General features: G+C 48.0%; 1 protein-coding gene across 1 annotated transcript in view; it reads right to left on the reverse strand.

Moving 5' to 3' along the window:
• Positions 1-26,078, reverse strand: part of SUPT3H (SPT3 homolog, SAGA and STAGA complex component) — a 534,367-nt gene that overhangs the window by 267,100 nt on the left and 241,189 nt on the right. The window lies entirely within an intron of this gene.

The following is a 26,078-nucleotide window of genomic DNA, read 5'->3' on the forward strand; positions in this document are numbered from 1 at the left end:
CACTGCTCTCTATGTGTTTTGCCAGGGTGTGGCTCTCTGCCTACTAACCACTTGCCTGGCATGGTTGCATAGTTAGCAACTACACCAGGCATTGTTTTAACTGACATATATAGCAACTACACCAGGCATTGTATTAATCAAATTATATAGCAACTACACCAGGCATTGTATTAACTGACTTTTATAGCAACTACACCAGGCATTGTATTAACTGAATTATATAGCAACTACACCAGGCATTGTATTACCTGACTTTTATAGCAACTACACCAGGCATTGTATTACCTGACTTTTATAGCAACTACACCAGGCATTGTATTAACTGAATTATATAGCAACTACACCAGGCATTGTATTAACTGACTTTTATAGCAACTACACCAGGCATTGTATTATCTGACTTTTATAGCAACTACACCAGGCATTGTATTACCTGACTTTTATAGCAACTACACCAGACACTGTATTAACTGAATTATATAGCAACTACACCAGGCACTGTATTACCTGACTTTTATAGCAGCTACACCAGGCATTGCAGTAACTGACTTATATAGCAACTACACCAGGCATTGTATTAACTGACATATATAGCAGCTACACCAGGCATTGTATTAACTGACTTATATAGCAACTACACCAGGCATTGTATTAACTGACATATATAGCAAATACACCAGGCATTGTATTAACTGACTTATATAGCAACTACACCAGGCATTGCAGTAACTGACTTATATAGCAACTACACCAGGCATTGTATTAACTGACTTATATAGCAACTATACCAGGCATTGTATTAACTGACTTATATAGCAACTACACCAGGCATTGTATTAACTGACATATATAGCAACTACACCAGGCATTGTATTAACTGACTTATATAGCAACTATACCAGGCATTGTATTAACTGACATATATAGCAACTACACCAGGCATTGCAGTAACTGACATATAATATGAGATATGGTAAGAACTTACCCTTGTTATCTCTATTTCTACGAAGACCATAGGGTTCCACAGGATACCTTGGGGTATAGGTGTGACGTCAGTCGCAGGGCACCAAAGAGTTAAGCTTTCAGCCTCCCAGGATGCACTAGGTCCCCCTCCTATACCCCGCCCCCGGGCCAAGGCACCTCAGTTAGTTACCAAGCCATAGGCCGGAGGAGGAGAAGGAAGAGAGAGAACAAAGATCTGGACACATACAAGAATCACATTCTCACCAGAGGGAGATGGAAAACCGGTGACCAGAGCAAAGCCCATCTGCAGCACAGGTGCGACAGGGCGGGAGTCCTGTGGAACCCTATGGACTTCGTAGAAATAGAGATAACAAGGGTAAGTTCTTACAATATCTCATATTTTCGACTTCAGGGTCCATAGGGTATCCACAGGATACCTTGGGGATGTCCCAAAGCAGTATCCTTTAAGGGTGGGGACGCTCCTGTGCAGAAAGGAGAATCCGCCGCCCGAAGGAAGCATCCTGAGAGGCGAAGGTGTCAAACCTGTAATACCTCACGAAGGTATGGACAGAAGACCACGTAGCAGCCTTGCAGATCTGAACTGCCGAGGCACCACGTCGAGCTGCCCACGAAGGACCCACAGACCTAGTGGAATGAGCCTTCAGAGAAGGAGGGACCGGTAGGCCCTCATGAAGATAAGCTTCAGAAATAGCCATACGGATCCAGGCTGCCAAAGTTTGCTTTGAAGCAGGCCAACCCTTTTTACAGAAGCCATAGAGGACAACAAAGCGTCCGACTTCCTAAACGAAGAAGTGCGGTCAACATAAGTCCTTAAGGCCCGCACAACATCCAAAGAGGCCTCACCCACGGAAAGACCCGGTGAGTTAAAGGCCGGAACAACTATTTCCTCGTTAACATGAAACTGGGAAACAACTTTGGGAAGAAACTCGGGCCGAGTGCGGAGCACTGCCCTGTTCCCATGAAAAACCAAGAAAGGGGGTCTACAAGAAAGAGCCCCTAACTCAGAAACACGTCTGGCCGAAGCAACGGCCAGAAGGAAAACAGTCTTAGCTGTTAGCCATTTAATATCCACTGAGCCCAGTGGTTCAAACGGCGGTCCTTGGAGAGCCCTCAGGACCACAGCCAAATCCCAAAGCGCCACAGGTGGAACAAAGGGCGGCTGAATACGGAGAACACCTTGCATAAAGGTGCGCACATCCGGGATTGTAGCAATCCTACGGTGAAACCAGACAGATAGGGCCGAAACCTGTACCTTCAAAGAAGCAAGGCGAAGCCCATGATCTAGTCCCGCTTGCAGGAAGGCGAGAATCCGAGACAGACGAAACTCCCGCGGTGTATAACCTCTCGGTCGACACCACTGGAAGAACGTATGCCACACGCGATGGTATATCCTCGCGGAAGACGGTTTCCGAGCTCGTAACATGGTACGCACCACAGAGCTGGAAAACCCCCGGGACCTCAGCATGGCCGTCTCAACAGCCACGCCGCCAAAGACAGCCGAGTCAGGTCCGGGTGAAGACAAGGACCCTGAGACAGAAGGTCCGGTCGTAGCGGCAACCGCAGAGGACTGTCCACGGACAGACCCTGAAGGTCTGAGAACCAGTGCCGTCTGGGCCACGCGGGAGCTATCAACAGGAGCGTCCCTCCTTCCTGTTTGAATTTCCGGATTACCCGTGGAAGAAGGGAGACCGGAGGGAACAGGTATGCGAACCTGAACGTCCACCGGACGGACAGAGCATCCACCCGAGACGCCCCTTCGTCTCTTGTGCGAGACCCGTACACCGGCAACTTGTTGTTGTGCCGGGACGCCATGAGGTCGATTTCTGGAAGACCCCACCTGTCCACCAGTAGTTGAAAAACGTCCGGGTGCAGGGACCATTCCCCTGGATGAACGTCCTGGCGACTTAGAAAGTCCGCCTCCCAATTTAGCACTCCCGGGATGAAGACCGCTGATATGGCCGGAAGATTGCGCTCCGCCCAAACCAGGATCCGAGAGACCTCTACGAGAGCCGCCCAACTGCGAGTTCCTCCTTGCCTGTTTATGTAGGCCACGGTGGTAGCATTGTCCGACTGGACCTGCACCGGGTGACCCTGGAGAAACCGCTGTGCCTGCAGGAGAGCATTGAAGACCGCACGGAGTTCCAAGATATTTATTGGAAGCTCCGCTTCTGTCGGCGTCCACCTGCCCTGGAACAAGTGTGGACCCGAAACTGCTCCCCAGCCCCGAAGACTGGCGTCCGTTGTCAACAGGACCCAATTTGGAACCCAGAACGGACGTCCCTTGTTGAGGTGGGTCGTCTTTAACCACCACGCAAGGGACAGGCGAACCTCCGGGGTGAGCACAATCGTCTGGAACTTCAGAGACTGAGGCAGCCCGATCCACTTGGACAGGATCAGGTGCTGCAGAGGTCTGGAGTGAAACTGGGCGTATTCCACCATGTCAAACACCGACACCATGGAGCCCAGTAACCTCATCGCCGAGTGTAAGGACACCCGGCGGCTGTGCAGACAACTGCGCACCCTTGACTGTAAAGCAGAGATCTTGTCCTCCGTCGCGAAGATCCTTTGCTGTCCCGAGTCCAATAAGGCTCCAAGATGCAGAATCCTCCGAGACGGGATTAGAGTGGACTTCTGCCAGTTGATTAGCCAGCCGTGCCATTGCAGCAGTGCAATGGTCAGGTCCAAGTGGTGTAACAGGAGCTCTGGAGATCCTGCCACCAATAACAGGTCGTCCAAGTACGGCAACATGCAGACTCCTTGCAGCCGCAGAGAAGCCGCCATGACCGCCATCACCTTGGTGAAAACACGTGGTGCTGTCGCCAGGCCAAAAGGTAACGCCCGAAACTGGAAGTGGTCGCTGCGGATTGCAAACCGAAGGAACTCTTGATGGCGCAAAAGAATAGGGACATGCAGGTAAGCGTCCTGTATGTCCAATGACACCATGTAGGTCCCAGGTTCCAGCGCCAGAATGATGGACCGTAGGGTCTCCATCCGAAACTTCGGGACCCGCAAAGACTTGTTGAGTGCTTTGAGGTTGAGAATCGGACGATATGACCCATTGGGTTTCTGTACCAAAAATAGATTTGAATAGAAACCCTGGCCCCTCTGGGAGAATGGAACAGGCACTATAACTCCAGCCTGGAGCATAGTGTGCAATACCTTCCGCAGCTCCGTAGCCTTGTTCCGGTCTGATGGTAGACCCGTGGTGAAGAATCGAGCCGGGGGTCTGTGCCGGAAGGAGAGGGCGTACCCGTGGGAGACCACCTCCAGAACCCAAGTGTCTGTCGTAGTGAACGACCAACACCGGGAGAACTGCAGCAGGCGGCCTCCCACCCTGGGATCCCCCAAGGGGAGACCCGGACCGTCAGGCCGCAGGCTTGTCATCTGGCTTGGGGGCCGGACGTCTGGTACTCCATGCCTGTTTCCGGGGCTTGACCGATTTCTTAGGGCCAGCCTGTCGAGGAAACGACTGTGGTTTGGGCCTGCCCTGGGCCCTAGATGACCGAAAGGACGATGGTCCAGAACCAGAAGGAGCAGCGGCCGACGGGAGACAAGCAGATTTGGCTGCCGCCAGCGTGGCCACAATCTTATCCAGATCCGGACCGAAGAGAACTTCTCCGGTAAACGGCAACGCTTCCAGACCTTTCTTGGAATCTGCGTCCGCCTTCCAGGATCGCAGCCACAAGGTGCGACGAGCAGCTACCGCTGCTGAAGAAATTCTAGACACCAGAGTACTAATGTCTAGAGCCGCCTCGTTGATGTAGGTGGCCGAATCACGGAGATTGCCAATCAACTCCGCCTGTTCGGCCGGACAGTCGGATTCAAAAGAAGCCTCTAATGAATCCGCCCAGCGCTCCATCGCTCTGGCAACCCAGCAAATGGCCATAGCCGTCCGTGCTGCCCCCCCTGCAAGGGAATAAGCGGACTTCAGGCAGATTTCTACCTTGCGGTCCGTAGCATCCTTAAGGGAGGACATGGATGGCATCGGCAATGTGGCACTACGGACAAGACGGGTCACGTGAGAATCCACCTGTGGAGGGGATTCCCACTTAGCAAAATAATTATCCGCGAACGGATAAGCCACCGTCAGGCGTCTCTGCGGCTGGTATCTTTTGCCAGGTTGTTTCCACGCCTCCTCTAAATGGTCCACCAACTGACCCGAAAGAGGAAAGACTGTGGCATCGCCCTTCACATCTTTGAAAAAGGCATACTTAGATTTAGCCGCTGGGGGAACTTCGTCCTCAATCACCAAGGCTGTGCGGACCGCCCGAATAAGTCCAGGAATATATACTTTGGACTTCGCATCAGCGTCCTTAGTATGGAGAGGTTCCTGATCGTAAGGATCCAGAATCTCCCCATCATCAGACGTCCCTTCGTCATCCTCATAAGGAGCGGACAGAGACGCCACCGGCCTTTTATGAGGCCGCATCACAGACTCCCCTTGCAACACATCCGACAAGTGCTGTACAGAACTCGTCAGGGAGTTAACCCACGCTGGCTCCTGAGAACCCGGGAGCGGGGAAATAGGGAGACTGTGGGGTACCACCAATTGTCGTGGGAACCCCTGCATGGGTGACGACACCACAGACTGCTGGGACAAACCCATCGGAGTAAACGCGGGCTGCGGAGCTAACTGGCCCACTAAAGCTGTTAACGCCTGAGCGAAACAAGCCCAGGGCGGCTCCTGTACCGGTGCTGTAACCGTAATAGGCCGCGCCATGGACAAACACTGCCGGCAAAGGCCCTCCGCGCTACCCTCCCCCTCCGCTAACGGTACTTTGCACGTGGTACACTGTAGCCGGAGGGGAAAATCACTTTCAGACATGATGGCACCACGTATGTGACCTCTCTCACCAATTAAGTATTAAATAGGCGAGAGACCACCCTGCAGCACCGCACCGCAAGGGCTTTAGCAGAAAGAACAGGGACAGTAATAAAGCTGACAGTTTAGAGAAGAAAAGTTACAGGCAGCGCTAGCACAGTCACATACAATGCAGAGAAATAACAATTCCTGCACTAACAGCGCTGATCACTCAACTACACAGACACAGGGCCTGGTAGGACACAGCGCTGCATACACAGACCTGAGCCACAGCGGAGGAGAGGTATGCGGGGGGACCCAGACCACGATGCTTCCTTCCAGACTTCCAGCAGCGTTCACCATGCGTTGCAGAGAAGATGGCCGCCGAGGAGCAGAGAGAAGCTGGCCTGGGGGAGGAGCGCTGACACAGGACCAGTCAACACAGTGCAGAGAGGGCTGTGTGCAGCGGGGGAGGCGCCGGCTGTGAGACAGGGAAGGCGCGCTCCCCTGGCATGCATTTAACCCCTGGGACGCCGCAGCGCTACCGCTCTGCTGCGGTCCGCTGTCCCAGGGGGTAGTGGAAGCGCAGGTTGGTCGCCTGGCTCCACGCTGCAGCCAGTCCCCAGGGAGCCCCCTGCCTGGGGACTTAGGACCATGTGATCAGCGGGGACCCACCGCGGGACCCCGCTGCTTACCTCTGTCCCCCTTGAATCCGGCCATGGTCCGGAGCATCTGGGGTCACTGCTAGCTGTGACCCCAGACGCCCACCAGCATCCCCGGATCAGTACCGGCGTTCTGGTACCGGCGGGGTGTAGGGAAGACAGCATGGACGTCAGGACTGACTGTCCATGCTGTTCATCCAGATGTGCAGCCACAGCTGCATGAAGAAAAAGCTTCAGGGGCTCTTCAAGCCCCCACTCCAACAGGTGCACCCGACTCCGGCCGGGCACCAAACTAAACTGAGGTGCCTTGGCCCGGGGGCGGGGTATAGGAGGGGGACCTAGTGCATCCTGGGAGGCTGAAAGCTTAACTCTTTGGTGCCCTGCGACTGACGTCACACCTATACCCCAAGGTATCCTGTGGATACCCTATGGACCCTGAAGTAGAAATAGCAACTACACCAGGCATTGTATTAATCAAATTATATAGCAACTACACCAGGCATTGTATTAACTGACTTTTATAGCAACTACACCAGGCATTGTATTAACTGAATTATATAGCAACTACACCAGGCATTGTATTAACTGACTTTTATAGCAACTACACCAGGCATTGTATTACCTGACTTTTATAGCAACTACACCAGGCATTGTATTACCTGACTTTTATAGCAACTACACCAGGCACTGTATTAACTGAATTATATAGCAACTACACCAGGCACTGTATTACCTGACTTTTATAGCAGCTACACCAGGCATTGCAGTAACTGACTTATATAGCAACTACACCAGGCATTGTATTAACTGACATATATAGCAGCTACACCAGGCATTGTATTAACTGACTTATATAGCAACTACACCAGGCATTGTATTAACTGACTTATATAGCAACTACACCAGGCATTGCAGTAACTGACTTATATAGCAACTACACCAGGCATTGTATTAACTGACTTATATAGCAACTATACCAGGCATTGTATTAACTGACTTATATAGCAAATACACCAGGCATTGTATTAACTGACATATATAGCAACTACACCAGGCATTGTATTAACTGACTTATATAGCAACTACACCAGGCATTGTATTAACTGACTTATATAGCAACTATACCAGGCATTGTATTAACTGAATTATATAGCAACTACACCAGGCATTGTATTAACTGACATATATAGCAACTACACCAGGCATTGTATTAACTGACTTATATAGCAACTATACCAGGCATTGTATTAACTGACATATATAGCAACTACACCAGGCATTGCAGTAACTGACATATATAGCAACTACACCAGGCATTGCAGTAACTGACATATATAGCAACTACACCAGGCATTGTATTAACTGACTTTTATAGCAACTACACCAGGCATTGCAGTAACTGACATATATAACAACTACACCAGGCACTGTATTACCTGACTTTTATAGCAACTACACCAGGCACTGTATTACCTGACTTTTATAGCAACCCCACCAGGCACTGTATTACCTGACTTTTATAGCAACTACACCAGGCACTGTATTACCTGACTTTTAAAGCAACTACACCAGGCATTGCAGTAACTGACTTTTAAAGCAACTACACCAGGCATTGCAGTAACTGACTTATATAGCAACTACACCAGGTATTGCTGTAACTGACTTATATAGCAGCTATACCAGGCATTGTATTAACTGACTTATATAGCAGCTATACCAGGCATTGTATTAACTGACTTATATAGCAACTATACCAGGCATTGTATTAACTGACATATATAGCAACTACACCAGGCATTGTATTAACTGACTTAAATAGCAACTATACCAGGCATTGTATTAACTGACTTATATAGCAACTATACCAGGCATTGTATTAACTGACATATATAGCAACTACACCAGGCATTGTATTAACTGACATATATAGCAACTACACCAGGCATTGTATTAACTGACATATATAGCAACTACACCAGGCATTGCAGTAACTGACATATATAGCAACTACACCAGGCATTGCTGTAACTGACTTATATAGCAACTACACCAGGCATTGTATTAACTGACTTATATAGCAACTACACCAGGCATTGTATTAACTGACATATATAGCAACTACACCAGGCATTGTATTAACTGACTTATATAGCAACTACACCAGGCATTGTATTAACTGACATATATAGCAACTACACCAGGCATTGCAGTAACTGACATATATAGCAACTACACCAGGCATTGCTGTAACTGACTTATATAGCAGCTATACCAGGCATTGCAGTAACTGACTTATATAGCAACTACACCAGGCATTGTATTAACTGACATATATAGCAACTACACCAGGCATTGTATTAACTGACATATATAGCAACTACACCAGGCATTGCAGTAACTGACATATATAGCAACTACACCAGGCATTGTATTAACTGACTTTTATAGCAACTACACCAGGCATTGTATTAACTGAATTATATAGCAACTACACCAGGCATTGTATTAACTGACTTTTATAGCAACTACACCAGGCATTGTATTACCTGACTTTTATAGCAACTACACCAGGCATTGTATTACCTGACTTTTATAGCAACTACACCAGGCACTGTATTAACTGAATTATATAGCAACTACACCAGGCACTGTATTACCTGACTTTTATAGCAGCTACACCAGGCATTGCAGTAACTGACTTATATAGCAACTACACCAGGCATTGTATTAACTGACATATATAGCAGCTACACCAGGCATTGTATTAACTGACTTATATAGCAACTACACCAGGCATTGTATTAACTGACTTATATAGCAACTACACCAGGCATTGCAGTAACTGACATATATAGCAACTACACCAGGCATTGCAGTAACTGACATATATAGCAACTACACCAGGCATTGTATTAACTGACTTTTATAGCAACTACACCAGGCATTGCAGTAACTGACTTATATAGCAACTACACCAGGCATTGTATTAACTGACATATATAGCAACTACACCAGGCATTGTATTAACTGACATATATAGCAACTACACCAGGCATTGCAGTAACTGACATATATAGCAACTACACCAGGCATTGTATTAACTGACATATATAGCAACTACACCAGTCATTGCAGTAACTGACATAGGGGCCTATTCATAAAGCAGTGAAAAGCCCTTTATCAGTGATAACCGGGCTTTTTACGGCTTCTTCTGATTCATAGAAGGGGTTACCATGGAGAAATCTCTGATTTCTCCAGTGGTGCGCCTGATTAGTATGGGTAAAGCGACTCATAGAAGGACGGAAAACTCATCTTTCCATTTTGCTTCTAAAGTCTTTTCGTCAGCTCAGGATGGCATAATCCCGCCTTCTCCCTGCTCTCCCCGCCCCCCTTCATCGGCAGCAGCCAATCGGAAGAGCCCAGGGCATATGTATATGCTGGGTCACCTCCTCGTTACTGCCTGGCCTGCTGCTGCCCCAGTGACTACCTCTGCTGCCCGCTGCCTCATGTCGCAAAGGTGACCCGACATATGCATATACCGGGTTTTCTCTGTTCTTTACTGCCCGCCGCTGCCCCAGTGTGCAGAGAAAACTACAAGGGGCACTAGTGAGTCCCTGCACACTCTCGCTAACCCCGCACTGCTCCTGCCGCTATTAAAGTGTATATGCATATGCCGGGTCTCCTCTGTAATCCTGACTGCTAGCTGCCTCCGCACGCCCCCACCCCCCTGCTAATGTGACCCTGCTAAGTCCGTACTGTAACCCCCTGTCCCTCTTTCTCCCCACGATCTGTACAATGATCTCCCCCCCCCCCCCCCCCTGGTCTGAGGTGACCCAACACAGTGTCACCAAACTCTAGTAAGTCCCTGTTCCATCCCCGACCCTCATGCCGTCCCCCCCACCACCACCACTCGTTCCCCTTCCGCACTGTGTCAAAGGGGTCTATCCGGCAGGCGCATGCGCATAAAGGAAAAGTAAACCCAACCAGTGAAAAAAAAGAGAAGACTGGACAGCACCACCAGCATTTACCGCATCACAGGTGAGGGCACATGAATCGATACTTATCTATGCTATAGATCACATCGAACTGATGCGATCTATAGTGATAAGTATCCGTTCTGTACTGCACATCTTTATGAATAGACCCCATAGTAGCAAACTATGTGACCTGTCAGAAACGCACAGTGAGCAGTTGCCGAAAGATAATCTGCCAGAAGCCCCTCTGCATCCCTAAATTAACCACCTCTCAGTGGCCCACTGTATCCTGATGGATTTTCAGAAGGGCAACCGCTAGAGGAACCAAAGATGCGATATTCTGCACATCGACGGTCCGATATACCGATGACCGATATAGTAAAAATCAATGTTAATATTATGTGTTTCAATTTGTGGGTTTTATTTATTAGATTATGTTGTATAAATTATAAATAGATTTTCTTGACCCAATTCAAACAGAAAAAAACCCATCAAATTCCGAGCAGTTTTTGGAAAACAAATTCGCCAGTTAAGTGGTTAATGGCTACCGCTATGCTACAGCCGCCATACAAGATTATCTCATTCCAGTGAAAGCTCGCCACACTGTTTATGAAGGATTGTGGCAGTATATATACTGCTGCAATCCTCCAATCTCTAGCTCTACCTCAGCATGACAATAACAGGGTACATTAATAGAAAAAAATAATAAAAAAAAATCCAGGATACTTATAATACATACACACATTTATTTGATTATTGTTAAAAACATTCTGAAGTGGGCAAGTGAGGGGCCTGACACTGTGATTTGTGCCTCCATGTCCCAGACCCATCGACTTCCCACTGCGGAGGCAGTGATTTGCGTCATCAGGCAGCAGGGGTTGCAGCTATGGTTATGCAATTATTATTATAATTCTTTATTTATATGGCGCCACAAGGGTTCCACAGCACCTCACAAAGTACATTAACAAATGAGCAAACTCGTAAAACAGCGACTTATAGTACAAGACAATATAGAATAAGAACATGGGTTTATAAACATTGCTGCAGCGAGTATAACACTCAAAAAAGCAGTAGGGCGTCAGCTACCAAGTGTTAAGTGCCCTTGTGGAAAATTTTGAGTAGATGACCGTATGAGTGAAAGAAGGAAATGTACATAAGGGAAGAGGGCCCTGCTCGTGAGAGTTTACATTCTATAAGGGGGGGGGGGGGGGAGACAGACAGGGGTGACACAGATGGGGTAGACAGTGAGGAAGAAGCTTGTAGTAGCAGGTTAGGATGAGAGCTGGAAGGCTTTCAAGTAGTGAGTCTTGAGAGCCCGTTTGAAGATTTGTAGAGAGGTGGAGAATCTGATAGGGAGAGGGAGAGAGTTCCAAAGGTGGGGAGCAGCACAGATGAGTTCTTGGAGGCAGGAGTGGAAGGAAGTGATCAATAGGCAAGAGAGGTGGGATGCCATTGTAGGAAAGGGAGGGAGATTAGTGTGATGTGGATGAAAGTGTGGTGAAGTGATAGGGAGAGGAGGGTGGGTGCTTAGCTTAGTGGTTGGGTAGTAGGACCATTGTGGGGGAGAAAAGAATGAAAGATGAGTAACGGGAGAGGAGAAGGAAGGAAGCAGAGGGGAGGAATACAGACAGAGGAGGGGAGAGAAGGGGAGGAGACTAGGATAGAGGTGGGAACAGGGGGCAGAATAAAGGATTAGGTAGGCACTGAGTAAAGTGAGAATGTGAAGAAAACATGGTCACGGTGTGGATAAGGTAAGAATAGTGTATGTGTGAGAATAACAGTGTTGAAGGTTTTTCAAAAATGCTGGTGAAAGGACATTGTTGGTGAATGCGTGTGCTTCATGAACAAAGTCGTGCTTTTTTTTTTTTTTATTGAGGGGAATATATGTGATTTAAAGGGTTTTGAAAATGACTAATAAAGAAAGAAGTTCAAAGTTGTGAGGCTAGGAAAATGCAAAGGTAAATCAGACCATATATGCAAGGTTTAGAGGTTACTTTGCATTGGTACAAATAAAAATTTACTTTTTAGTGAAAAAAAGAGGCAGCACAAATAGTAGCAAGTGAGATAATGTCTATGCAATGATCAAACAAGGAGTTCAGTGTTGCATGTCCTGGTTATGCAGGCAGCAGGTGTTTGTTGTGAAGAGATAGTGAACTCACACTTGATGCTCCATAGGTGTCCATATGCAGTATTGATAGCAGTTTAGTTGTGTTTGATGAAATGTTCTCCTGTTTTCCTTCGGTTTAACGCTGGTGTAACGCTGACATTTTCCCTAAAATCTATTTTGCACTTGTGATTCTGCACTTATTTATTTATTACCAGTTATTTATATAGCGCACACATATTCCGCAGCGCTGTACAGAGCATATCTTACCACTCATATCTGTCCCTGCCCCAGTGGAGCTTACACTCTATGGCCCTCATTCAGAGCCATACGCTCTGAGCAGAGCGCACGCTCTGAATGAGGGCCGGCCTCCATGAAAATGGAGCGTCCTTCTGGACGCTCGTATAGCTGTGGGTCACCACCCACAGGCTATACGAGCGTGCATTTTGATGGCCGCGATGGTCGAGACCATCGCGACCATCGAAATTGCGAGCCGGAGCCTGCGGTTGAGGTTTTCAACCGCAAGCTCCGGAGTGATTTTGGCTCTATCAGAGCCAAAATCACTCCCACTGACATCACTAGTGATGTCAGTGGGCCGGCTTCTGACGGGAGGCGTTCCCGTGGGAACGCCCCCGTCAGGGAGGCACGCCTACCAAAGGGGGCGTACTGTCAATCAACATTGACAGCACGCCCCCTTTGATCGGACACAACGAGCGAAGGACTTTCCTTCGCTCGTCGCGTCTGGCGCATGCGCACGACGGAGCTCCCAAGTGTGCATCCTAATTAATGACAACCCCCCACTGGCCAGCCAATACAGACCCAGCAATAAAATGGCTTAAACAAACATGTAGCACATACCAGACATTTAGGACTTAAGATCAATCATGCCTACACACAATCTAAAGACTGGAGAAAGTACTTATGGAAATTTATATACAATAAAATATTATAAGACTGCAGCAGACTTGAGATAATAATTGCTGATTACCTAAATATATAATTCAAATAAAGCAGCACATCAGGGGTAATGTTCTGCAGCAGACTTGAGATAATAATTGCTGATAATTCAGTAGGAATCGGTATGGTTCAAATCCTGGCAGCGGCAGATCGACAGAAATCCCGATCGTCCCCAGGTAAGTATAAACTAACTTAATTTTACCCCCTAACCCACCTTTAGGGTGCCTAATCCTAACCCCCCTTCACCGCCGCCTAAACCTGTCCCCCAGGGGGTGCCTAACCCTAATCTCCCCCCGGGGGTGCCTAACCCTAATCTCCCCCCGGGGGTGCCTAACCCTAAACCCTAATCCCCCCTCATAGTGCCTAAATCTAACCCCCCCTTCCCCGCCACCTAAACCTAAGTCCCCCAGGGGGTGCCTATCCCTAATCTCCCCACGGGGGTGCCTAACCCTAACCTCCCGGGGGGGGCCTAACCCTAAGTCCCCCCTGGGAGCCCTAAACCTAACCGACCCCCCTCCCCTGCGGCTGTCCGCGCCCGGCATCCCTTCAATCGGGATGCCAGTCTCCCGGTGTCGGTAAAATGACAAGCGTCTAGATTTAGACACCTGTCACTTGACCCTCGCCGGGATTAAGTAGTCTAGAAGCCGACGGTCGGGATTCCGTCCGCCGGCTTCATAAACGTATACCATTCAGTCAAATGTGTTATCAAAGCCTCGCCCACTCCCCTAGGAGCGTAGGAAATCAGCGGCAAGAGTATTCTCACCGCTGCCAGCCCTGGAGATATTTTATTGTCAAGTTAAAGTGATCACAGATTTTCTCTCGCTGTGATACGCAGCAACAGAATTATCTGTGTTATCTCTACACAATGATAAAAAAAAAACCAGCAGTGAAGGGCACTATTTAAATAAAATGTAAAGGGATTTAGGAAGCAGATTTTTGGGGTCTTGGTGAGCACTGCTTAACGGGTTCTGTGCAAAGGGCAGCCTCTGCTCGCTAGAGATGATCAGTATGTTGGCAGACTTTACCAGAGGATGCTAAGTGACCTTGTAGGAGGCAGAGCTGCATTGTAGACTGACTACTACAGGGTCAGGCCATTCTGGAAACAATTTCGAGAGAACATCGTGAAACCAAAGTGACAGGAAATCACCTCAGGTAACGTCGTTAGACGGGCCAGGTTTTCAGCAAACCACTCTGCAATCACAATCTGTGTAAATAAACTTCCCCAAAGTGTTCTACTTTATTTTGTATGAAGAAGAAAAAAAAGATTAAAGTAAAATAGACTCTGCTGCAATAAAGACATAATAGCAGAAATATAAGTAAGAAACATTTAGTGACTCTGAGATCGCTGCATTCTGTGCTACCAGCTAGAAAAAAAACCAAAGGCAAAGCCTTCTGCACCGCATCCGTTTCCAGTAATTATATTTTGGTTACTGACATTGTACCAAGATGTGCTCTCCAGCCACGGAGTTCAGTACGAACGCTGATTCCACGTGGGATGGGTATAAAGAAGGAGAGAAAGCAGTAAAAATAATAAATAAAATCCAGATGCGTGTGTTCTTTAACCATAACAGTCAGATACATTGGTGATTATACAGGGCTGCAGTACTGTACACGTCTTAATGACCACCGCAATGACTTTTTCCCTCAGTTTTGCGTCTTATGCTGGGTACACCCTTAGCGATGTGTATCCAGCAGATGTCTCGTGCGGTGGGTCCTGGCAACGGAAAGTGCGTACAGTACACACTTGCCAATGCCGGGAACGACGGCGTGACTGCGGGACCCATGCTGCTTGCAGGTCCGATGGGTGATGCCGCTGACGACATGGGTGATGCGCGCCTAGTCAGCGACATAGCGGATACAGACTGCCCGATGTGGACTATATGTCGTCTGATCCACCGAAATATCTAGTGCAGGCCTGTCCAACCTGTGGCTCTCCAGCTGTTGTGAAACTACAAGTCCCAGCATGCCTTGCCACAGTTTTGCTATTAGGGAATGCTACAACTCTGACAAGGCATGCTGGGACTTGTAGTTTCACAACAGCTGGAGAGCCACAGGTTGGCCAGGTCTGGTCTAGTGTGTACCTGGCTTAAGTTTCTTTATAGTGTAGGCACTTAGGATTAGTGTTTGTGCGCTGCCCATTTGGAAAGTCCGTGGCGCGCTAGACAGGGCTATTTGGTGCGATTTGAGGGTAGGTATAGGTGGAGACATTTGTATATATGAAAATCTGAAGTGAGTTTGTATGTCATCCTTGTGCGGGGGTCATGCTAGCTTTCTCTGCGTTTTGGGTGTATGTGTTGCTGAAGAGAACACGGTTGCACTTTACATCCGTGGCAGCTAATCCTGTCATTTGAAATTGCCATTGAGCATTATTATTATTTTAAGATATGAAGATGCTGCTTCTTCATTGTAGCTTGTGAGAAAACATGGAACATTCACACTGTACACTGTGCACGAAGGAGACCCAACATTTCCGTCTTCTGATCATGAAGGACTGTACCCTTGTGCCCTGTAACAAACCAAGGACTGTACCCTTGTGCCTTATAACAGAGACTGCGCCCCTGTGCCCTGTAACTAACCAAGGACTGTGCTCTTGTGCCCTGTAACTAACCAAGGACTGTACCCTTGTGCCTTATAACAGAGACTGCGCCTCTGTGCCCTGTAACTAACCAAGGACTGTACCCTTGTGCCTTATAACAGAGACTGCGCCTCTGTGCCCTGTAACTAACCAAGGACTGTGCTCTTGTGCTCTGTAACTAACCTAGGACTGTGCCCCTTTTCCCTGAAACTGACCAAGGACTGTGCCCCTGTACCCTGTAACTAACAGAGGACTGTGCCCCTGTGCCCTGTAACTAAGCAAGGATAGTGCCCCTGTGCCCTGTAACTAACCAAGGACTGTGCCCTTGGGTCTGTAACTAACCAAGGACTGTGCCCCTGTGCCCTGTAACTAACCAAGGACTGTACCCCTGTGCCCTGTAACTAACCAAGGACTGTGCCCCTGTGCCCTGAAACTGACCAAGGACTGTGCCCTTGTGCCCTGTAACTAACCAAGGACTGTGCCCCTTTGCCCTGAAACTGACCAAGGACTGTGCCCCTGTGCCCTGTAACTAGCCAAGGACTGTGCCCTTGGGTCTGTAACTAACCAAGGACTGTGCCCTGTAACTAACCAAGGACTGTACCCTTGTGGCCTTTTAACTAATAGAGACTGTACCTTTGTGCCCTATAACTAACAGAGATGGTGCTATTGTGTCCTGTAACTAACCAAGGACTGTGCTCTTGTGTCCTGTAACTAACCAAAGACTGTGACCTTTCACAAGTACTCTTATGTCCTGTGTGCAAATGAGGACTGTGGGCCTGATTCAGACCCGCTCGCAAGCGGGTAGATTGTGGGTCAGTGCCCCCCGGAGCGAGCGCAAAAAGCACTCGCTCCGGAACTCACTACAAAAGGGGCGGCTGTCGATGTTGATCGACAGCTCGCCCCGTTTTGTAGGCGGGGAGGGGGGGTAGCTGGGCAGGAAAGCCTGCCGTTTGTGGGCGGCCCTACTGACGTCACTCGTGAGGTCAGTAGGTGGACTTCCTGCTCTATTAGAGCAGGAAGTCCACTGGGGCTTGCTTGCGGCCACGACACCCTACCGTAAGGGTCTCGTCGCAAGCCCGATGGTCGCGTTGGTCTTGACCATCGCGACCATCACCTGGCCGTAACTTAAAAAAGCGAGCGGCTCTGAATCAGGCCCTGTGTGCTTTTGACCTGTGAGAAGATGAATTGGCATTTGTATGGTTTAGACATGGCTCATTTTACAGACTATGTAAGACGAGTTAAGCTAGATGGCAGCTTGCTCAAAAAAACATGTAGGCACCAAAAATGTGAAGTTTGCAGTAAAAAAAAGCCCATAATAAATGAGCATAAATGATTTCCACCTCTGCATATTACCATGTTTTTATATCATATACATAGAGCCATATTCGCTCAGCACTCACTTTACATCTACATACTGTAGCATGCCTGCTCATTTACTTTCATTGCCATTAATAATGTAGGTCACATAATAGAATAGCTACTTAATATCAATATTTTGAATACACAAATTAATTTATTCACCTCCATAACGATGACCGCGTTCAAGGCAACTGAAGATTTATTACTAGAGATACTCTAACAAGGGCCATGTGATACACAGGCATTCACTAGGTCCCAAAGACATCTCATCGTAACAAAAATGCTCTAAATGTCGTTTGAGCCAAGAAATAACTTGTAAACCACATCCATTCATAAACAGTCATGCTTAATGGGATTCAAACACGGACAACTTGTATTAAGAGGAGATTATAGTTCATTGGGCTATTACAACAAAATGAAGTGAAAGTCATAGGGGGAGATGTACTAAGCCTTGGCAAGTGATAAGGAGGAGAGCGAAAAAGTACCAGCCAATCCGCTCTAAGCTGTCATGTTACAGGCTATGTTTTAAAAATTACATACAGGAGCAGATTGGTTGGTAGTTTCTCCTTCTCCAAGGCTTAGTACATCTGCCCCATATACATGTAGTCAAAAGTGATTGGACAACCCCGAGCAGTGTCACAGTTGGTCAATGTACATAAGGCGGAACGTCAAATCATACCGCCTGCTGTTGTCCCGGAACTTGTGGACAGTTTGCCAAGAAGGGTGTCTGCAGTAATCACTGCACGTGGTGGACCTACATAGTACGGATGTCAATAACATCTTGTTGATCTATTTGCTGTCAGTGTCCAATCACTTTTGTCTACATAGTGTAGTTTTATAGGGCACTAGCTGAAGTACCAGGCGCTGCCTGGGTGGGTTTAAATCTTAAAGTTATTAAGATAGGCATCCCAGACCAATTGCCACCCCTCTGTGAAGTTTTCATCCAAATCCATCTACTGGAAGGCCCAGAACAGGCTCCCCAAGTCAATGTTCTGTCCAGCGTACACCAACGGGAGGACCGACCGGGACACTAAGTGCCTGATTCAGAGCCCCTCGCTACTCTGAAGCAGGGCGTGTTTTTTTTTTCTTCCTCCAACCTGCTCGCAAAGCTGTGGGTGACCACTCACAGCTTGTGTGAGCGGCCTGGAGATTGTCGCGATTATCGCAACCATCGGGTTTGCGACGAGACCCTGTGGTAGGGTCTTGGCTCCCGCAAGCCCGAGTGGACTTCCTGTTCTAATAGAAGTCAGTGATGTCAGTAGGGCAGTCCACAAACGCCAGGCGTTCCTAAGGGAATGCCTGCATTTGCCTTAAGCCTACAAAACGGGGCGAGCTGTCACTCACAGCCACCCCGTCTTGTAGTGAGCCCCGGAGCGACTGAACTTCAGTTGCTCGCGCACACCGGAGGCGGCGCATGCGCAGCGGGGGACCATCGACCCGCTTGCGAGCGGGTCTGAATCAGGCCCTAAGCCCCCCTAAATCTTGGCCAGGAACCAACTGGACCACCACGCTTTGGTTTCAACCAAAATCGGTGGAGGGGTGTCTGAAGGCATAACTGAACATTTTCAAACACAGTCTGTGAGATGACAGTTGGGAGATGATTGGCTGGCACCTTATCACTTTTCACTCTGTCTCCTAACACTGCTTAGTAAATAGACCCCTATGCCCTTTCCGGTTACAGTCGTAGCCCAGCGATCCTGTTAGACGATGGCAGAGAAAAATTAGGAACCACTAAATATTAACTGTGAAATTTCAATCTTTATGGTGAACTATCAAAAAGGTAGTGACACATGATGTAACTATACAAGTACAAACAGGGGAAAGTGCCTCAAAAGAACGATGCACAACATTGAGTATAAGAATTTCAGGAATGGAAGAATTAAAAAAAAAAAAGTTATTGGAAGATGAGCTCCATTTCTATGGAGACACAACTAACCATTGCCACAGATAGGAGCCATGTCACAGCCTGTCTGCCACAGCTCTGTGAGCAAAATGGCGGGTTTACCTCAGTAGCTCACCACAGGTCTGTACCATTGTGGCTGAGGTGGTCCTCTATAAGTAAAACTAAAGGTGGTCATACACTGAAAGATAAAAGTCACCGTCAAACAGATAATTATCTGAAATTGGACTGCACCGTCAGATACTTGCGGGTCTATTTACTAAGCAGTGTTAGGAGACAGAGTGAAAAGTGATAAGAAAGTGATAAGGTGCCAGCCAATCAGTTCCCAACTGTCATTTTTCAAACACAGCCTGTGAGATGACAGTTGGGAGCTGATTGGCTGGCACCTTATCACTTTTCACTCTGTTTCTCTGCCTGGTGGTGAGCACATCTGAGCACCAATGATTGCCTCTGGGGGGTGTGGGCGGGTGTTGCCGGCCGGGAGACTTGCACACTCTTCCAGGGGACCAGGAGCACCCCCAATTTCCGGGAGAGTAGGCAAGTATGGTTTGGGGTGTACACACAAACATGGCACAATTAAAACCCGCACAGCACTGGCCACACCCACACAGCGCTGGCCACACCTCCTTCGCTTCTCACAGTAGGCCCTTGATCATTTTCAGTCCCAAACCCATGTGGCCCTTAATCCGGTCCTGTGTACAACAGATCGGCAACTGGTGCTATGATGTACAATGATCATCCCATTCAGCCAATAATGTACTGCAACGCCGATAATTCCACAGTGAATAGCCAACATTACAATTGGCTGACCTATTAATTAGGTATGAAGCCAAAAAATGCAAAGCACTTTAAGAATGGAGTTTGCCTCTTTTTTTTTTAATGCATAAAATGTTGATAAAGAGACCCTGGATTCCTTATATTATACTTAGCAATGGGTGCCGGCGGCCATTTTAAACCCAGTCAGTGATTTTAGAATGGCAGATATAAAGTGCACCAAATGCTGTAGATCCCACCTCAGCAGTCAGGAGGTTCTCCCCGTATATCACCCCTGCGTCACCTTATATACGGCTCTTACTACTCTGATTTTATTTTAGTAACAATGTAGATATCAGGGCATCAGGGATATCTCTGATTTTTGGATCATTTGACTTTTTTTCCCTCTTTCTGAGATATAAAAAGAAAAAAAAAAAGTAGAAATTGCTTTGACGATTTGGAAACGACGGAGTGAAATCCGCTAACATTATTCTTATTTTTAGCAATTGACAAAGTATTTTCAGCAAATCGCTCTCGACTAGATCCCCTCCTTAGTTTTATGTGAGAGCTGACAAAAAAAAAGAGGGCGACACGTACATTTGACAGAATAAGCTGCGAGAGGCCACTGATGTGAGAAGAGCAGAATACTGAGCTGAGATACGCACATCAGACAGCTCACAGATCATCACAATTCAAAGCGCTTCCTCTATTCCTCGTTCCCACGACGCCGCTCAGCAGAAATCGCATCGTGAAAGATGTTGTGTCTGGACCCCAGACTGGGAAAACACCAAGAGCTACATTCAGTCATGTGCAGAGAGGTTTACTCTGAGTACAAAGCAGGGCGTCCCCAGCAGAGAGCAGGCTGGAAATGTATTTACACCATTCGTGAAAGAGGAAGTGTTCATCACCAGACAGGCCTTACTTCACACTCTTACTTCTGCTACCATATCTATGTAGAAAATACTTTGAATTGCAGAGCTGCCGACCTGACGAGCAGCGAGACCACTCGCAGACGTTAAGCTGTCGCAGTGTCCCATAATTATAACATAATGAATGACCTTTTCAGAAGGACAAAATGTCACACTCCATAAATGAAGAGGAGGGACAGGGCAGCGTTTTTGTGTGGGTGGGATTGCACCGGATTCTAAATGGGGTCCGTCTAAGGTGCCATGGGGGCACGTGCTAGCCCTGGTGCTATTATCAGAAAGTATAGAGGCTGAAGGTCAAACTTTTTTTTTTTTAATGAAAATCATGTTTAGAACCTGAACATAAGGGCAGGAAATTTCCTCATGACCTCACAGATGTGAGACAGCAATGCTAACCACTACGCCAATCGTGCTGCACTTTCTTGAGTTGAAAGTGCTGAATGGGTGTCGCAAACCTAGAAGACTGGAGACAGGAGATTCGTGGCAGCGAGTCCCTCACTCTTCTGCTGGATGATGGGAAGACGGTGTCATTCTGCCGTTTTATTCATAGGTGGGGTATTTTCTGCCTAGTATAAACCAATACAATATGGTAGAGATGGCTGTGTTTCCCTGTATCAGGCATTAACCAACATGGGGCACTGTGTGTATACCTACCCCATTCCTGCTATTTCAGGCTATTTGCTGGGATTCAGCATGAAACACCGCCGACTGCATGGTTCAAATCCCGGCAGCATCAGCCCGACCTGGAAGGAAATCCCAATCATCTACAAGGTAAGTAAATACTAACCTAACCCCCTAACCCTCCTTTAGGGTGCCTAACCGTAACCTTGCCCCCCCTGTGGGTAACCCTAAATCCCCGGTTAAGTGCCTAAACCTAACCCCCCCTTTCCCCGCCACCGGGGGGGGTGCCTAACCCTAACCTTCCCCCCGGGGGTGCCTAACCCTAACCTTCCCCCTAGCCTAACCCTAACCTCTCCGGGAACCCTAAACCTAACAACCAACCCCCCCGCGCGCGCGACTGTCCGCTCGGCATCCCTTCGATCGGGATGCCGGTCTCCCGGCGTAGGTTAACTCTCGCCGGGATACTGTAGTCTAGATGACGGCGGTTGGCATTGTGACCGCCGGCATCATAAACGCATACCTTTGCGGTCCAGGCCACAGCCCCCAACATCTTGTATTATATCACACGTTAATAATACTGATAGACGGGCATTGCAAGGAAATAAGAGGCCTGTGGGACAAGGTAACATCTATTACAGCTGAATAAGAGTCCTTGGCCTTGCATATTACTTTACAAAAGGGGAAACTGAAAATAGGGTTAACATGCTGAAATAAGTACACGTTAAGGACATGCTACAGTATCTGTGCGAGAATCCTATTTGCACGTCAGGTCAGCTGAGAGAGAGGCGGACGGCCAGCCAGCGGGCAGCGGATGACGGAGTTACAGACAGAATAAACCCCAGCACATAGCTGGAAAGCTGGTTTTGCATAACTCAGGCAGCTGCAGTCTTGCTTATCACTGACAGGTCCGATGAAAGCCACATCCTCTGCCACAGCCTGCAGGCACCTGGTCTCCACGACGGACAGGATGACAAAGGGATTCCAATTTGTTAGTCTCACTGGGACATCCTTACACATTTGTTTATCCCATTTCTTTTTACAAAAAAAATAAAAAAATGTAAAAAGTAAAAATGTCTGTTTCCTTCCTGTGTTACGCCCAGTACGGTCACAGAATGCAAACGTTTGTACATTGTCATCTTCTGTACTGAGATGAGAAGAAGAGGGATTCAAATAGGTTACCCAAATATTGCTTTTATATATATATTTCTTTTTTAGCCCAGTTACTGTCCCATAGGCTGGAAGTACAGTATAGGGGAAATGACAGGATATGATACAGACAGCGCAGAGCCGGATAGCATTCACGTCTTACAGCATCTTATTTGAATACGCTTTGCCGTGGATGCACAGGGTAAAATACTGCAAAATGACAAATAAAAAACAGCATTATCAGCTTTAAACAACAGTTTAGACATTTATGAGAACACCATGTAATAGTGTATATTATCTATAACAGAGAATGATGCCCCGCAGAGCCGGCCCTAGGCATAGGCATGGTAAGCAAATGCCTAGGGGCGACTCTGCATGCTAGAGGCATTTTCCATCAAGCAGGGCTGAGGGCCGGCTGAGTTCTGCCCCCCGCCGCCGGCAACTGCCGCTAGCCGCTGCTCCCTCCCAGTCCCACCGGCACCTACCTAGAGCCGGGAGAGCACGCCCCACCGGCACAGCTAACCCCCCAGCCCGCTGCCGCGATCGGAGCTCTACGATCGGGCAGCGCAGTGGATGGCCAGGCGGCGGCCGGTCATGTGACCGTCATCCGCATCCGCCCGGCCCCTTAGTCAGAATGAGCTTCTGCATAGAAGCTCATTCTGACAGTACAGGTCGGAGGAGCATGCCCAGCCGCTGCCACACCTCCCATGGGCCTTTGCGGAGCAGAGCCGTGAGCAACAACTCACGGCTCCGCCTCCATCTTGGCCCAGCCACAGCCCACAGCACTGTACAACAGCCACGGTAACGCTCGCTGCGCAGGTAAGAAGACTGAGTCTGACTCAGGGTGGGACAAATAATATGAAGCACAGCTGTCAGCACTATATATATATATGACGGACACTCATATATATATATATATATATATATATATATATATATATGTGTGTGTGTGTGTATATATGTGTATGGACATATATATGTTTGCATGTACACATATGTATGTGTATATATTGTGACACAGTTAGGTTAGGGGGTCCCTCTCCTGGGTAGAGGACTCCTTCCTTTCACACACAGCAGCTGGGAAACAGTACGCCAGACTGGATGCAAGTACAAGCTGGTCGGCGCCAGTCTTTATTGTACAATGTCAGAAATAACATAGAGAAAACATAAACGTAAATCCTAGCCATGTCGGGGCACTAACTTCACAGGTAGTTCCCTCACTACCAGAACCTGGCAGGGCCTAATGCCCTCACCAGCAACAAGGGCACAGCACAACACTTACAGTTAGGTTTTCAAGTGTCTCTGAGCAAACTCCCTGTCTGCTCTCCCAGGTGAGACAATCAGCCCTCAACACACTAGGCTTATATTGGCCACTCTCAGGTGGAAACCCTAACAAGCCTGTTACCAGGCTGCGAGAACCAAAACCTGGAGTGGCCGTGGGTGGAGCCCTCCCTCTCCTCTCACCCACAACCCCCAGGTCCCAAACCGGCTTTTCAAAAAGCCGAAACTCAAGCCTGCTACACTGCAGACTTTCTCCTGGGGGTTTAAAACACATAAGACAGGAATCAGGGACAAATGTACCTGCCACCGACCACTTTACCAATGATCCTATCACATATCCCCCCCCTTTGTTTCGACCTGTGGGGCGGAACAATTGAAGCCCCCAAACAATGAACGCGTGACAACGCGTCAGCATTGGCCAGCTGGCTTCCTGGACCGCTCCTATACCTACTTCTGATGCATCGGTTTGTACTATGAATTCCCTGTCAAAATTAGGAGTCATCAGGACTGGTTGGGAACACAACACTACTTTCAACTCCTGAAAAGCTTTCTCCGCCTCAGGACTCCATTCTACCATGACTTTTTGTTTGCCTTTGGTCAGGTCAGTCAGTGGGACTGCCATGGTGGCAAAGTTGGGTATAAACCTCCTGTAGTACCCCATAATTCCCAAGAAGGCTCTCACCTGCTTCTTATTCAGAGGCCGTGGCCAGTTTTGTATGGCATCAACTTTATTGAGCTGAGGCTTTATCAGGCCTCTGCCAATGGTGTATCCCAGATATTTTACTTCCTCCATGCCTAGACAACACTATTTTGGGTTGGCTGTCAAACCTGCCTTATAGATGGAGTCCAAAACTGCTTGTACCCTGGGTAAGTGAGACTGCCATTCAGGACTATGAATGACCACGTCATCCAGATAAGCAGCCGCATACCGTCTATGGGGCCTTAGAATCCTGTCCATCATTCTTTGGAAGGTAGCAGGTGCCCCATGTAGCCCGAAGGGCAACATCTTGTACTGAAACAAGCCCTCTGGCGCTGAAAAAGCTGTCTTTTGTTTGGCGCTCTCGGTTAACGGTACTTGCCAATACCCTTTGGTTAGGTCAAGAGAGGTTAAATACCTTGCCGTCCCTAGTCTCTCAATCAACTCATCCACTCTTGGCATCGGGTAGGCATGGAATTTTGAAACACTGTTCAACTTTCAGAAGTCATAGCAGAAACGCACACTCCCGTCGGGCTTTGGAATCAACACAATGGGACTTGACCATTCACTATGTGATTCTTCAATAACCCCTAACTCTAGCATATTTTTAATTTCTTTCGACACCGATTCTCTTTGTGCTTCTGGCAACCTATAGGGCTTTAGATTAACTTTAACCCCTGGGTCAGTGATGATGTCATGTTTAATGACCGAGGTTTTCCCGGGTACGTCAGAGAACAGCACCCTATTTCTGATCAGAAACTCCTTGACCTCTTGTTGTTGAATTGCCGACAGGGTTTTTGCCACTGTCACTTCGGGAACTAAGGGCCCTGGATTTACTGGAGGGGCTCAGACGGCCGACAGTGCCGTTCTATCTTTCCAGGGCTTTAACAGATTTATATGGTATATCTGTTCCGGATTTCTTTTCCCCGGCTGGTAAACTTCGTAATTGACCTGCCCCACTCTTTCTAAGATTTCAAAGGGCCCTTGCCATTTAGCCAAAAGTTTATTTTCCACAGTGGGAACCAATACGAACACTCTGTCCCCAGGAGCAAAGCTGCGTAACCGAGCATTGCGGTTGTATACCCTCTGCTGTGCCTGTTGAGCCTGTTCCAGGTGCTCTCTCACTATCGGCACTACCGCAGCAATTCTCTCCTGCATTTGAGAAACATACTCAATCACGGTTTTGTAAGGACTACACTGCCCCTCCCATGTCTCTTTGGCAATGTCTAGTAACCCCCTTGGGTGTCTCCCATGCAACAAGTCGAAGGGTGAAAACCCAGTGGAGGACTGGGGAACTTCTCTTAAGGCCAACAATAAATACGGCAATAAGTAATCCCA

This window comes from Taudactylus pleione, unplaced genomic scaffold, assembly GCF_031769625.1.
Source record: "Taudactylus pleione unplaced genomic scaffold, aTauple2 ptg000070l, whole genome shotgun sequence".
In the NCBI taxonomy this organism is placed as follows: domain Eukaryota; kingdom Metazoa; phylum Chordata; class Amphibia; order Anura; family Myobatrachidae; genus Taudactylus; species Taudactylus pleione.